Source organism: Gallus gallus, chromosome 20 (assembly GCF_016699485.2).
Source record: "Gallus gallus isolate bGalGal1 chromosome 20, bGalGal1.mat.broiler.GRCg7b, whole genome shotgun sequence".
In the NCBI taxonomy this organism is placed as follows: domain Eukaryota; kingdom Metazoa; phylum Chordata; class Aves; order Galliformes; family Phasianidae; genus Gallus; species Gallus gallus.
Genome location: NC_052551.1, coordinates 6007906 through 6023380, shown reverse-complemented (window position 1 = coordinate 6023380; position 15475 = coordinate 6007906). Strand labels below are relative to the sequence as shown.

At 42.0% G+C, this 15475-nt stretch overlaps 1 protein-coding gene and 1 long non-coding RNA gene across 12 annotated transcripts in view; one reads left to right on the top strand and one right to left on the bottom strand.

The window, feature by feature from the left end:
* The window catches only part of EYA2 (EYA transcriptional coactivator and phosphatase 2), a 93190-nt gene extending 81111 nt beyond the window's left edge, over positions 1 to 12079 (bottom strand). For 5 of the 11 annotated variants that reach the window (XM_025142168.3, XM_025142172.3, NM_204915.2 and 2 more), the window contains exon 1: positions 11204 to 11266. The gene's annotated coding sequence lies outside the window, so the exon portion shown is untranslated. Of the gene's footprint in view, positions 1 to 10895; positions 10952 to 11203; positions 11267 to 11933 lie in introns of those variants that run through there. The other 6 variants (XM_025142163.3, XM_025142165.3, XM_025142166.3 and 3 more) reach the window with 2 other exon arrangements.
* On the top strand, positions 49 to 10359 carry LOC121107333. The gene is made up of 2 exons (XR_005841271.2): positions 49 to 736; positions 9144 to 10359. It is a non-coding gene; the product is annotated as an uncharacterized LOC121107333 (long non-coding RNA).
* Positions 12080 to 15475: the final 3396 nt, after the last annotated feature.

Here is a 15475-nt window from a genome sequence, read left to right as displayed (position 1 = left end):
AACCCCCGCAGGACGGGAGAAAAAGGGCGGGAAAGAGCGCTGTGGTGAGCGCGGGAGGAGGAACGGCGCGGCGCTCCTGACAGGAATCACCGCCCAGGGACAGGGCCAGCGCCCACCGCGCGAACAGAAATGCTTCTTATCCATCCGTTCCTTACTCCCTCGTGATCTGACTGAAGAATATATTTAAACTGGAAGAAACACAGCAAAATCAATTATCAATATCTTCCGTTTCATCCAAATAGTTGCATAACAGCTACCATTGAAGCTCACTCTCCAGCAAGGAAAGCAGAGAGCTGTGTGAACACGGCCTGGGGGCTGCAGGGACAGCAGGGCTTCCCCTGCTGCTTGAACGCTGATACCACAAAGTGGTCGTGCATGTTGTTTCCTACATGTATGCCTCCTGGTGCAGTATTCACCACTGTTTCCTACGCTGAACATCGCTGCAGACCTGACAATGAATTGCTGCTTCTGTCACAGACAATTGCCGAGCACAGAGCCAGCCCATGGCTTCCTCAGTGAGCTGTTTGTTTGGATTAAAAAGCAAGGGAAGAATAAAACAGAAAGCCCTAGAGAAGCAGAGCTGCTGCTGCATCTGAGAGCATCCAGTCCTGTAGTGGAAACCAGACCCGTTACTGCAACTCTTGCACAGGTGAAGCACGCACAGCAGGGCTCGCTGGCACAGCTCCACACTTTGCTGCCACGGCCAATTGCCTATGTCCTGTTTCTAGAGCTGGTTGTAAGTAGATGTCTTCTATCCAGCTTTCTCATTCTTATTTTACTGTGTCTGTTTAAATACGACGTGAGTACAGAGTGGTTTCTTGAGGGATTGAGACCCATTCTCTCCTAGTACTGTGGCTGCTCACACTCCTCCCTCCTTACACTATCACTGTCATGAAACCACAGTGCTGGAAGGATGGGAACTAAACCAAACATTTGTTATTACAGCAGAGGGATGACACCAGACATGCAAGGTTCTGGACACCAGAATGGTTTTCTGCTGGCAAAAGGGACTTGTTGAGACTGACATAACAGAGATGCTTAGTCGCTTGGCTTTGAGCTGTCAGTAGATGCAGATATTCTCCAGCAGTATTCTTTTAAACTCTGCTAAGTCTTCGGTGCAAGTCATTGAACACTGTGACGAAGTATGAAAGACATCAGTAAGAAATGTCTTTAAAAAAAACAGACTGAACACCACCACAATACAGTTCCTCCTCAGACAGTTACCAGAATGCAGTACGTGCACTTCGGAGGAGAACTGAGCGTCAGTCAGGGTATTACTGCTTGCCAGGGCTCCTCCTCTGGAGCCATATCGAGTGACTTTCCTCCTTGAACATGTCCTAATGAATACCTCTGAAGCCTGCAGGTAAAATCCTTCCCCAATCGTTTTGCCCTGATTGATAGCTTTAGAGCCTTCCTACACACAGCTTCGGCTGCTTTCCAGACCTTTATTTTTCTCCTTTTTCTAAGTGTCCTGCTACAGGAAGTTGCACTCGGCTCTTTTACCGTATGTTTCTCTCAAAACTGACATCTTTGCATTGTAATGAAGGAACCCCTGAGTATTAGTGACAAATTAGTCACCAGCTAAAGACTACTTTCTTTTTATTTCTATACCAGGTGGAAGATATTAAAATCTCAAGATGAATTTCTCCTACTGTGCTACAATAAATCATCCCCCATTTTTTTAAGTCATTTAATTTTGCTACCCTTAAAATTCAAAAATAAAAATCCACAGACTCTGTTAATACAGAAGTAAAATAGCGTTGCAAACTTCATCAAAGAGACATCATGATGAAGTATCATAAGGAACATATTTTATTTCCTATATTTATATTAAAAATGAATATTATATTTTAAAGATGAAGCTCCTCCCCAAGAACAAAATTTGATAGTTAGAAGCACCGCCTTACAACGTAAGCAAAAATCTTTTCCCTTTGTTGTTTAATTATCTAACTTTAAACAGAACAATACTTTCAATGTCTACAAAAGGTACTGTACAGTCTGTAAGGAAATGTGAAATCTTGTGCTGACTGTTCTTTGTTGAGGAACTTGTAAAGAACCAGCAAAAATAAAAATCTTAAGTCATACGTTGCTGAAGTCACAGCAAAATAGCAATAAATAAATAATGAAAAACTAGTGAAGACAGAAATTTGCCTTTTTGCTTTTTTTTCTAGAAAGAGCTCACAGTATTATTTTAATAATAATAATAATTAATAAGCGATGTGCTTATTAAAAAGGTGATATTCAAAATATTAACTTCATAATTGCAGACTGACAGTCTAGTTTTCTATATTACAGCACAGATAAACTTCTGTGGTTTATAAATAATACTATACCTGAGTGGCTTACTCAGAATTTCTAATTCAATGGCTTCACAATTATATGCTCTTAATCATCAGTAGCCTATTAAATAATCCAGGTAGTGAAAGAGTTCCTTTTACAATTGAAAGCAACACCGAGACCAAGATGTAAAATCAGTCCTGCCCCACCAGCAAGAGACGAGGAGGAGCATCTATTAATAAATACAGAACACCAAGTCTACACGCAATTGTCTCTTCCTCCATTTGCCAAAGAAAAAAAAAATGAGGAGTGGAAGATCAATTAAAAAGCAGAAATATAAAACCAAAGCATTAAAGACGACGAGATATTTAAGATCCCACAGCGCTTCTTACAAGTGCAGTGCATCACTCCCCCACTTCTCCCGGGGGAGTTCCAGCTCTGATAATTACTTTCTGCCTGCTCACAAAGTTCAAGTTCAAAATAATATTCGTTTTCCACTTCCTATCCTAAACCAGGGCACGATGCTTCTGTGCACTGTTAAGCAACCATCTCACTCCACAAACAGATAAACTGCTGTTGTGATTGAATAATCCTGATTTGTGGCAGCAGGGATGGGGGGAAGAAGCGGTGCTAGTATGTAGGAAGGAAAGCACCCAATTCTAACATCAATGCATCCTACTTCCAGCAGTAGCATCCTTTATTACTTTCTATTCTAGACCAAGCATCGTCTCTACCCCTTACCCCTAACCTTGCAGGGGGTCATAAGTGCTGTCTCAAAATTAATCTAGCCCATAAGTTTTACAAGATCTCAAATATTTTATAGAAGAGTCAGTTTACTTCCCTAGTCTCCCATCCCAGCCATTTCTCTTTCTCAAATTATCTTAATCTGTTGCAGCAAACAGGAGGGATGCTTGCCAAACAAACAATATTAAATCATATGTTAAGGGTAAATATGCATTCTTTCAAATTACCACCTAAAATTTTCAGGTGCAGCAGTACTGAAGAGGGCAAAGTCATTTTAACGAGATACAGCAAAGGTCTGTCAAAGTTTTTAAACAGAAGAACCTTACATTGTATTGTACACATATTTGCAGCACTGCTGAAAGATGGTGTGTTTAAGTCAGAAACCTAAGTTTGATTTTTATTCAAAGAGTACTGAATTTTATTAAAAACAAGATTCCTCTACAGTAGAGGTTTACACAACAGTCTATAAACATTAAACAGAATTAGGATCTTGCTTATTTTATAACAGTAAATAAAAATAACTGGTGCCTAGCCTTATTTTGCCGCTAAAAAGATAACTCCACCAACACACCCAAGAGCATTAGGCCATAGAAGATGCTGGACGGAGTCAAATCACTGCAAAGGTCTCTCTTTGCAGGAGGTTCCATCTGCTGTTACAGTGAGGGCTGCAGCACCTCCTGCCTGGGGAGCTGTACCGGCTTCCACTGGTTCTGGATTTCTTTCCTTTTGCTAACTGCTGCAGAAGACCTTTGCCAAGTTGCAAATAAGGCCTATGAGCACAGATAGCACAGAGACATGGCAATTCCTGCTCCTGTTTTGCAAGGCTCGGACACTAGAGAAGTCAGTCTGACTTGCACAGACAGCCTTTACAATTGGAAACTTTTTTTAAAAAATACACTTATGCAACAGATACAGAAGATTTAAAACTGTTCCCTCTCAGTAGGGGACATTCCTCATTTAAATGAGATGACTGAAAACTAGGGAGAGCAGGACCAGATATATATTTTGCCACAGTTAAGCATATTTGCCCACAGTTAAACATAGTGAAAGAGACGATTTATTTTGCTACAAGCATTAAAGCTGACTTACTCCTAATTCTGTATCTCGGTAGAGAGGTGGAATATCAATACGGCACTTAACAAAAGAGTTTAATAAATTTAAAAAAAAGTTGTATAAAACCCAATAGCATATATTCTTAAAAAAAGTAAAATTTGGACACAGCCAATAAAGTGTTCAAATGCTTTATTTACAAAAGTATTACACTTCATAAAAATTGCACATTTTAGTTTGATGAAGGATGGATAAACAACATCTCTTTTCAAATAAAAACTATTGCTCAATTCTAAAAAAAAAATAAAATAATTGAGTTGTTTCAGCCACAAAAATTGAATAAACATGCATTTGCATAGCAGGACTTCAGCTGAAGCTATCTCTATCAATATTTACTGGAAGAGAAGCACTTTGTAAATACATTTGAACTTTAATTAAAATCTTAAATAATTTTTAGAGAGTTACAATTAAACTCTAATGATGGTAATCCAGTAGAGAAGCACAGTCGCAAGGGGAATCAAAACTGGTGATACAGATCTATATTCAAAACTGATCAAAGTTATTTCAAAGCAGTTGTAGGACAATTAAACGGCAAAGAACTGAATCAAGCATTTCATCAAAAGATACAACTTGCAATAGATGCGAAACTTGCCTTTAAGACAGCTGATGAGGATCTCTGCATGGTGCACGGACTAAGTTGTAAATAACAGGGGCCCTGAGAACACTTTGCTTACTCAACCTATTTAAAAAACAAGAAATTTCAGATGCCTTGCTTCACTTTCCCCTCACTGTTTCTTGTGGATGCTTGAGTAATCCTAGAGGCATTTCCACTTTTTAAGGCATTTGCTGAGTTTAAGAAATTTTCCCCACGTCCTCTTGCCTTTGTTTAGAAATACAACTCTTTCCTACTCCGGTCGAGTTGGTCTGTGAAGTCGCTCTCTTTAGCACAGAGCAAGGCATTAGATCTCTGTGGGTTAACTAATTACTATCTGGGCTGACTAGTCCCAAGCTGTTCTTTTTATTTAGGATTTTTATTTATTTGTTTAGCTGGGCAGTTTTTCTTCCAAAAAGCAAGGATGGCAAATGAGGATTTCTGCACCGTAAGACCAAACGTCTGGAGTTAGGCATCAAAGAATATAAAAATAGCACTTTTCTTAAAACTGTCTGTGCAGCTATGAAGAGACAATTAAATCTGGGCCTTCTTTAATTACTGCAGCCCAGAAAAGTAGGAGCCCACTGCCAGGAGGAGCCAGCAGAGAGGAACCATGTCTACAGAGCTACTTGGCTTTGACTAGGCTTGCAGTCTGTAGTGCTGGTTAATTTAAAAACAACCCTATAGAATTTTTTTGCTGTTGGAATAATGGAAGATTTCAGTTTTGCTGAATTATTAGCTCGTGCCACAGCAGTGGCAAGTTGAGGTTCTACTATGCATCATTTACCTCTCAAAAAAGCAGAGAGGAGATGAATGACACCAGTATTTCATGCAGCACTCACAGCAAAGACAAATCTTAGGTTTGTAATCAAATACCTTAAACTTTCATTTCCTTAGGAGAAAACCAGTTGGGAATAAATTAGAAATGGACTATCATCAAGGAAGTTTCTAACATCTGAAAAACAAACTTCTATAAATTCCTACCAGTCTCTGTCCATCAATAACAACCCTTCACCTGCTTTCCAAACTGCTGAGGCCCAAGGCACACGCAGGGTCTCCTTGCCTCAATCCCATTTTCACTCTTTCTATTCAAACCTGGCAGCGACAGAAAAAAAACCAACACAACAGCAGTCTTTCAAACAACAAAATCCCACACCCCAGTGAAACACGCAATCTGCTTCTACAGAAAATGTCAGTCAACAAATAGGCACAAATTTCACAATGGCTGAGGTCATTCCCTTTAAGTCATTAGGGTTTGTGGGTGAGTTTTCCTGGTGGTTTTAACATTGGTTTCTGTGATTGCAGTTATGCTTATTTATGCATTTAGAGCGTATGATCTAATACACTTAGGTTTAACTACTTCATTCTTTTGACATTCTTTCCAAATTATAAAAAGGATTCTTGGTGTTTTCACTGCCTTGGTAAAGAAACAAAATTGCTGTCCACATAATTTCTTAAAAATACAGAACAGAGTAAGTACTTGTTGAAAATAATTCAAGGAAAAAACTCTACACCAGACATTCCCCCCCTCGACATAGAAGTTATTTTTGTTTTCTCTCTAGCCATTTGAGACAACCTACTATTCTTTAGAAATAGATGTGTTGGCTGGTTTTAAACAAAAACAAAAACAACAATATCCAGACCCTTGATGTATTTCAGTTACAACTTATAATCAACACTGAAGCTCAGTTTATTTTTTTAACCTATTTTTACTGTCCTGCTTTTGAAAAAACTGCACATTTGCAGTAAGCTTCATTCATATTGCATCTTCTACAGCCACTTTGATCTATACTTACTGTAATGTTCATTTTATTTGATGCCTTTTGGTTACGATCTACTAAGGGTCCTTGTCTGATAAAAATAATAGAATTCAATTTTCTGTTTTTCTAGCTGAAATGAAATGTACCATTTTTTCCATCCAAAGCAAAAACAAACAAACAAAAAACAAACAAACAAAAAAAATCACAAGCAACCCCCATTCCATTTTAGGTGGAGTAATTCACCAGCTTGTCAGAAATACTCAGAAACATTTTCAAAAAGCTCCAGTAAAAAATGCACATGTGCATCTCTCCCTCAGAATACTGCGTGTAGTGCATGGCTGCTAGCATCTATACATAAGTAGTATTAAAACAACTGAAATAACCTTTTCAAACATGAAGCCGTAGCTGTTTCTATACAAGGTATTTCCAGTGTCTCCAGTACTGTTCTGTATTTCCAAGCATACCGTTAAGAGAAGCAGGAGCAGACAGCACCCAGCAAGTTTCAGGGGAGACAGAAAGGGCCCAGTCCTGCTCCGTCCCTGCAGCTGAAGGCACCAGCTCACCTGTTGGTTCTCAGCTCAGCATCACCACCAGCTACAGCCATCTCCAGTCCAGTTGTGACCCAACCACAACAACAGTGACAAAATGTAATTCAACAGCACACAAAACATTCTCAATCTTTTAAGACACCAAACCACCAGTCTCCCTATTTCTGTAAAATACAACTCACGGCTATGCTGCTTGTTGTCCCAACAACTTTCCAGGCTCCCCTCTCCCTTATGGCTCTTCTCTTTCTAGTGTCTTTCTTAATCCAACTCCATCTAAACCAATCCTCCACAAATTACAACAAACCTTCCTTAAAATTCCCAAGAGCCTTACCACCGCCTCGCAGCATACTTCTGGCTTTCTATGGAGCCTCTGCACTAAAACACGAGGAAAAACGCCTTAACACAACTGCCCTAATGAAGCATTTCCCGGAGACAGAAGAGGTGACAAACAGAATGAGAGCAAAGCCAAGATGCCATCTCGACTTCAGGCAAACAACCTCTTCTGACCTCTGGCAGCTCCCACACTCTATTAAACAAAACGTATTCTCTCCATGTTAATGAACCATGTACAATCTAACAGATAACACTGATGCTAAATAAACATGTTTATAGGTGACTTCTAATGCTAGGACTTAAGCAGCTGCAGACAAACAATTTTAAATGGGAAGGATTATGCCCATGTAAATCTTTTTCTTCTCATTTTAGGTACTTTTGAAGTAACTTAAATACAATTAAAGTCCTACCAGGAAGAGTGGCTGAAAATAAGGAAAATAAGCTTAATTACTTTAAATTTAATATTCATTCTGTGACACATTCACTGGAACTGTCGATATGGTGGCAGTCACTGTTTTGGATCCAATTTTCCTCTCCCACTATTTTCAGCAGTAAATCAACTTCTTGCCAAAGAAAGAAACTGGGTCTAGTTTTGTACACTGTGATCAAAAATATTTTACAAGATGACTGCATAGTCCTACATCCTTATTCCTGTTTTCTCATCTCTCCTGATTCAACACTTTGGCAGCACCAAATCTACCGGCAAATGGCAACACCTCCAGGCCCCAAATGACACAACCACAGTACACAACTATTTGCGTCCTAATTGAGGGGCTTATCCTCACCTGATTAAAGCAGGGTGTTTGTTAAACATCCTTACTTGAGTTAAGATCTGCAAATAAGAATGAAGAATTGTTTTAAGAATTGGGCTGCCATGAGCAATTGTTTTTTGATGAGACCTCTTAAAAACAGCCCCATCCAAGATGGTCTTTCTGGCTCTTCATTAGAAAAGTGAAGGAACATTTTGCTCACTTCTACCTTTTCCTCTTTGGTGTAACTATTTTCTGTCCCGTGTAGTACAGTGTGAAATGTAATGAAAAGAACTTGATTGTTAGTACAGCAATATCACTCTTGCTGTCAATAATACACATGCATACAGTAACTACCCATCAGAAAGGGCCGTAAAAGTTTTCCCACTTCATCTAAAAAACGAGCCCTCAACTTATGGGATATATTAAAATTCATCATGTTAAAACTGCAGCGTTCCATCGTTTATGAAAAGGATTTGAATTTGCAGCTTAAGAGTTCATCCCTAATAAAAGTAACTACAACGAGGCAAAGTTAACTCAAAAACATTTTCCTGGCATTCTAAGAACTTTTTTTTTTAGGAACAAAATTTTAAAAGCATTTTTCACTGCACAAGTAATCTTAACAATCATTTCCACAGATTAAGTCTAACAACCTGTGAATTTATTACAGAAGAAATTTACTGCAAGGAATAATTAGTCTTCAGTACTGTTCTTGCTTGCTTTCCAGCTGAAGACACCTTAAAGCCATCTGGTTACTGCAAAATTTGGCACAGAAGAAACAAATCTTACTGACGAGAATTATAGCTGAATTCAGAATAGCTGTTTTATTACTACACATCATAAATAACAGTCAGGAAGACAGCAGAAAATTACTGACTTCTTTAATTGTTTTCTTTCTCAGCAGCGTGTACCTACACACACCGGCATACAAATGCAGCCACAGTGACTACAGCAGGGCACCTTACTGGCTTGAGCTTTAACATACCACTAATATTTGCAGGATTCACAGTTAAACTATTTTCATTTTCAGAAAAAATCCGTCACGTTGGCCATCTATGGAAGGACAACAGCAGAGGAACACGCAAGATTCCTGAAATGGATATTCTGAGATCATGGTCTTCGTATGAATACGTGAGTCAAATCCCTTTGTACAATCAAGGTGCGTCTGTACATAGAACACTGAATGTGGGATTTACAGATGAAGGGGGAATTACCAACAATATATTTATTTCCCCCTAATGAAGCTTTTCTAATGAAATTTAATACTGCCAAGGTTGCGAGATATTTGAAACAGGAGCCCAGTTCAAATCTTTCAGCCAAATGCTGGTGATAGCATTAGCGAGGCGTGGGAATCAAGGCTTTACATAGTGCTGTACAAGAAAATGAGCTGAGGGGAGCGGGCTGAACAAAGCAAAGCAAAATAAAACGATGGCCTAAAACCAAAGGAGTACACACTTGTTATTAGGCCAAATGTTTTGACCTGCTGGCTGGGGACATAGAAGAGACAGAGACACGAGAATTCGCTGGACAATTTGACTCAAAAACTTAATTTAATTTTGCATCACACAGGAAGTTTTTTCTTTCTTTCTTTCTTTTTAAAGATGCAAATTAGAGTAATTGCATCAAGTTATTAGCTGTAGCATCATTGCAAGTGAGTTTTCAGCATATATTTTAAAAGGTTTTGGAATGTTCCCAAAGCTGCAAGCGCTAAGTATTTTCAGGTTATTTGTACGGTAAGCCTTTCCTATTTACGTATGAAATATCTGAGCCCATAATATTTGAGCCTTAAGTTTCAAGGCAGAATTAAGAATTCAGGTTTGTGTAAGAGAAGAAACTGTTTATTCAAAGTAAAACAGGCAAGAAGAAAAATTATCTCGTACGTAGAAACATGTAGCACAAACCACAGTGCAACGTGGGATGCGTGGAAGGAGCTACGAAACATCAGCTTATACATAGAAACTGTAGTTTAGATACATCCCAGTTTTTAGGGACCGGGTCCCCCTAACACACGCAGAGTGGGCAGAAAGCATTTTGCCGTCCTTCCCCAAAGTTTCCGGGGAAAACCTCCTGGAGAGAGCAGCACAGAGGGAGGAGGCTTTCAGCGAATCACAAAGTCCACAAGAAGGATTAAACAATGCGATATTCCTGCTATTGCCCTGAACGAAGTCAAGGGATGTGTGAATTTGATAGCGTGCTGAACAGAATTCCCGTTAATAAATTTTGATTAAATGTTTATTGGTTAACCATACGCATTTAACAACTAAATTTTCACCCTGTAGAACATAGCACCATTCGAAACGTCCGAAAACAGGAGTTGTGTACCATCGCTAATTTCCGTTAGAGGCTGTTCACTGCGCTCGGGCATAACTTAACGCTCCAAAAAGTGTACTTCAAGCGCATCAATCACCCGAGAAATTTTCCTCACAGGAGCAATTGCAAAAAGGAGCATAACTAACTTTATTTAAACGCACATTTCAGTTTGCAATAGAATAGCTAACCGAAGCGGGCTTAAGGTAAGCCGGACGGTCCGCAGCGCATCAAATAACCGCACCAATTAACCCCGCCGCAGCCGCGCCCGTAGGACCCCGAGGCGCTGCCGCGTTTCGTCCCGCAGAGCGTCCGCGGGAAGCGGCGGGGCCGGGACAGGCGCTGCGCACCGCTCCGCTCCGCGCCGGCCGGGAACGCGGGATCGCCGGGCAGCCGCTCACGGAACCCCGCCGCCTCCGGCCCCTCCGCGGGTGCGGGGCGGGCAGCGGACTGTCGTTCCCCCGCCCGTACTCACCGGAGCCGCAGCGCTGCGGAGTGTGCGCGCCCGCCGCGGGCGCAGTGAGCATGTGCGAGGCAGGCGCGCATGCCCGCGGATAGGAGCGGAGCGGGGCGGCGGCTCCGCACCCCGCGCTGCGCCCACCCCTCCCCGCCACGCTTCCCCGCGGTGCGTGACCTCGAGAGGGTCCGTCCCCTGCGAGCCCGACCTGTTGCTTCCCCGCACCGAGCCCGCCCCAGGGCAGCCCCGCACCGCTCCGCCGGCCCCGCACAGCCCCGCACATCCGCGCACTAGCCCTGCAGGCAGCCGTCCCGCCCCGCACCTACCGCACGCGTGGGGCCGCGTCGCCTCGCAGCGTGCGCCCTCGGAGCTGTCCCGCCGCTCGCTACAGCCCGGCCCGGCGGAGGAGGAGCTTCCAGCGGCTCCCGCACGCCGCGGGGCCCGGCCGGAGCGCGGGACAGCCTCTCGCTGCGGTCACCAACGTGTCCCCCTGAACGAGCCCGCTGCTTCTGCCTGCTGTGCTCAGCGCTCCCCCGCGCTTTCTAACATGCCGGGCCGTGCTTTCGCTTGGTAGCAGGTACTCCCGTCAACGTGTTTTCTGCTTTCAGCTTTATCTGGATTGATGTTCTCAACCTACGTTTAGCTGTATGTTTTAAGAGGGATTCTTGATTTAAAACGTGGGCATTTGAACACAACCTTGACTCCTGCATCAATTTTTAAATGTCAATTTTAAAAGAATATTTGGGGGAAGTTTATTTCTTTTACACACTCTGCCTCACTACCACAAGACTCGCAGAGCTGCAGGAGCAACCTCACTCACACAAGGCATCCCTCTGCTCTCACCGACACAGGGCATTGCACAGCTCCTTGTCCCCATGGCTGAACCCCCCCACCCCACACCATCCTGCTTCTGTCTCCAACAGAATGCCCGCAGGAATCGGGCTGCATCCATGGCCATATGGAGGTGGAAAAGCCAAAGAGCACAAAGGGTGTCTTTGTGCTTCGCTCTGTCCCAGCACACAGGTAGCACATATCCACCCCTGCCCACCAGCGTACCTGCTTGCTGGGGAAGCAGCCTGGCCACGGTGGCATCGAGGTGTTTTGCTTCTGTGCCCTACTCTTTCTCTTTCCTCCCCCCTTTCCAGCAGTTCAGGGCAGGCTGCAGCTCTCCTGTTCTGGCTCGATAGCGGACGAGAGCCTCCAGTCCTTGCCCTGACAGCTTTTATTACACCTAGCCCTTTCCTCAGGAAGGGGAGATCCCAGGAACTGCTGTGGAAAAGCCAAAGGAACATAAAGGGTGTTGAGTTCAGGGTTTGAACAAGCTGCAGCCCACTCATGGATTTAACTCAAAATTTTGACAATGGAACAAAAACATCACTTGCAACGAGACAGCTGTTTTTACTATCAAAATCTCTCAGATCAGTTTGACTGCAAAGTGTGTTCCTACAGTCCTAAGGAGACAAAGCTCCCAGCATCAGCGTGGAGCTGGCAAGCTTCCTAGCATGAGCTACCTCCTGCCGGCCTAGGAAAACCAAAGCTCTTTCAGTTGTTATTCCCCATCAGTTCTCAGTGCTAACCCCATGATTTCCCCATGGGTTATCTGCAGCACTGAGCTTACACCGCTGCCACATTAAACTCTCAGGGATCATGGGTTCAGGGGACCTCCTTGCTTCCTTTTTTTCTTGTAATCTTGGTGCTGGTGAGGAGTCTCTGAGGCACAAGTAAGCATTTGGGTCTCTCAGGATCTGTTTTGAAAAAAAATCTCTTCCTTTTCCCCCAGCCCTGCCCAGAAAACTAATTGCCACATTAGCTGCTTTTGTAGCTGATCTTAACAAATAAGTTCCTATATACTAATCATTTAAAAATGCCTTGCATGCAAAATTCACTCAATCCCTGATTTCACAATATATTTAAATATATGCTTAGCTTTATGCATGTGAATAGTCCTGTAACAATCAATACAATTATTTACTTAAGTGCTTAAAGCCAGGCAGGTATTTAAGAATTAGTATTGTTTGTGGTAATGCCACAGAAAGGCAGTCAGAGACCAGGACCTCATTGTTTGTACAGCACCCTGCACACAGAAAGACACTCCTTGTCCCTTTCAGCATAAGTAATTTTTGCAACTTGCGAATTGATGCCAGAAACACCTTTTCTGAGCCTGTGGGCAAACATTATTGTCTACTCCAAAATCCTTTCTATTTACCAAAAACATTGTATGCAATATTTAGAAAAGCAGATAAGGGTGTAGTGGGAAAAGGGTGAGAAGAGGAAGATAAAGCATATACTTTCAATTAGGAATTTTAAGTATTTTCATCATTGCTAGTAACCAGCAAAATGCCTGTAGATCTTAAAGGTGGTATAGGAAGTCAGGGAAACAAGCTGGTTCCTGCCCTGTGGATGGGATTATGGATTGGGGTCCTCCCTGTGCTTCTTCCCATGTGCCATATAATGAATGTAGTGAATGGAAACCGGAGAAAGGTCAGGTATTCACCACATGGAAGTGCTCCCAGTCAGCGGGCTGGTACTATACAAAGTGTGTTCCTTGAGGAAGTAATTCCACTTTTTGCTGTCCACCTCATAGTAGGAATGAACATGGTTACGTCAGCACAGATAAGGAATGGGTCGATGTTTTGGCCTCCAGCAGGCTCTCTGACAGTTGAGATCTCATGTCACTCTCTGGCACAAACCTAAGTGACAAGCTCTCAAAAAGGTAGAAAGGGTTTGCTGGGTACTAAATATTGTTAACCTCAAGCATAGAAACACCCAAAGTCAGACCTCAAGCGTCACAAAGTTCTTTTACCAAGTGTAAGATTTTAGAAGCGATGCATGCTGGGCTCTTGCTGATTGTTCTCTCGTCCATGGGTTCATGTTTTCAATTTATCTTTGCAACCACAGTGCTGAGTAACTTACTTGTCTTCTCAAACTGACAATCTTGCATCAAAACACAATGCCAGAGCTCAGGCTTTGTGAAGAGAAACCCTCGCGCTTAAGAAGACTTTCAACAAAATTGCAAAAGTTGGCAACCCCATTTCCTAACACATTATTTTGTGGACTGCAGGGAATTTTCATTCTCAGGGCTAATGGTTGCTTCCTTTCTGGTAAGGGCCCAGAACTGCTGCCACTGTTATTGTTAGAACGTCATTAATTTATGCAGTGCTTTAAAAACAGAGAGGTACACTGTCCTCACATAAACGAGATGTAAATAACAAAAGCTGGAGACTATTTTGAAGCTTCTCTGTTATACAGATAAACAGAATTACTTCTAAAGAGCTATTTCATGTATTAGTGTCAAATCCTTAGAAGTACTAAGGGTCTGACTCTGCAAAGACTTGAATCATAATTTTAATACAGCTGGACTGACCTCAGTATGATAAAGCACTTCACTGGGGACTGGCTGCTTAGCAGGAGCATTATGTGAGGAGGGGTAATGGTGCTTCTGCTTGGTTGCGTTGGCGATGCCAAAAGGTTCTGCAGGGTGGATTCTTCTGGGGATGACACAAGAGCTGCATGAAGGATCCAGTGCTAACATCCTGTATTCTGTGCTGTGAGCCAGTGTAAGATTTTTCTTGGTTTTTTTCTTTTTTTCTAAGAAATAGTTATTTTCAAAGTCATAGGCCACAATGTTAAACAAATTGCTAGTTGGGTCTTTAGTACTGATGATGAACCAATATGTGTTGTTTAACCTGCTTTATCAAAATTCAGAACATTTGTAAGCAATAAACAAAGTGCAAGTTAGCTATTATAGCTCAAAATTAGGCAGGCAGTAAAAAGTAATCCGAGAGGAGGACTGCAGCTACTGATACTATTGAAGCTGGTCTTAAACATATGGTTTCCAATCATTGACACAATGCACAAAAATATAACTCTGCAACTAAGGAGTGCCTGATCTTTTCACCACTAAATGATCAAATGCTCCTGTTTGTTTTTCAGTTTTATGTCCCCTTCCCCTTTCTGGTTTTTAAAAGTGGAAGCTTTCGTTAGCTGAAGATTTGGCCCTTTGTAGCACCTACAGATGGGCTTCATTAATCAATTTCCATTACTGGCTTGAAATGAAAAAAAAAAACAACACCAGGTTTTTTTTACTTTTTTTTTTTCTAAACCATCCCACTATTTTGCTTGGAATTTCTCCTGAAGAAACAAAAGATCTCTCTACTCTATCCTTCCTGCTTCCTCCCTGCTTTAGCAGAAAAATGATTATCACTCTGAAGACAATGAACTGTTACAAACAGCACACCCACTAAAAAATATATGATTTAGTGCAGAGTGGGGTGCTGCCATTCCTTGCAGTGGACGGTCATCCCCGAGAACAGGAATAAAAACAGCATCATCTGTGACCACAATTAATTTGCATGGAAAGGTATTAGAATTGAACATTTTGGTGAACGTTTTGGTCTTTTTCTCCACAAGCTCTTTAAATAGCAATGGGAGAGAAAATTTCAGAGTTGGGCTTCCTTACAAGCTGATGATGGAGCATTATATGCAAGAACCACTCGCTTCCTGCTGACTCACTGCGGCACATGTCGCTATGAACCCTGTTCTGACTGTGGGAAAAGGCCATGGCCCTGCTGGCAGGAGTTATGATCTGCAGCAGAAAT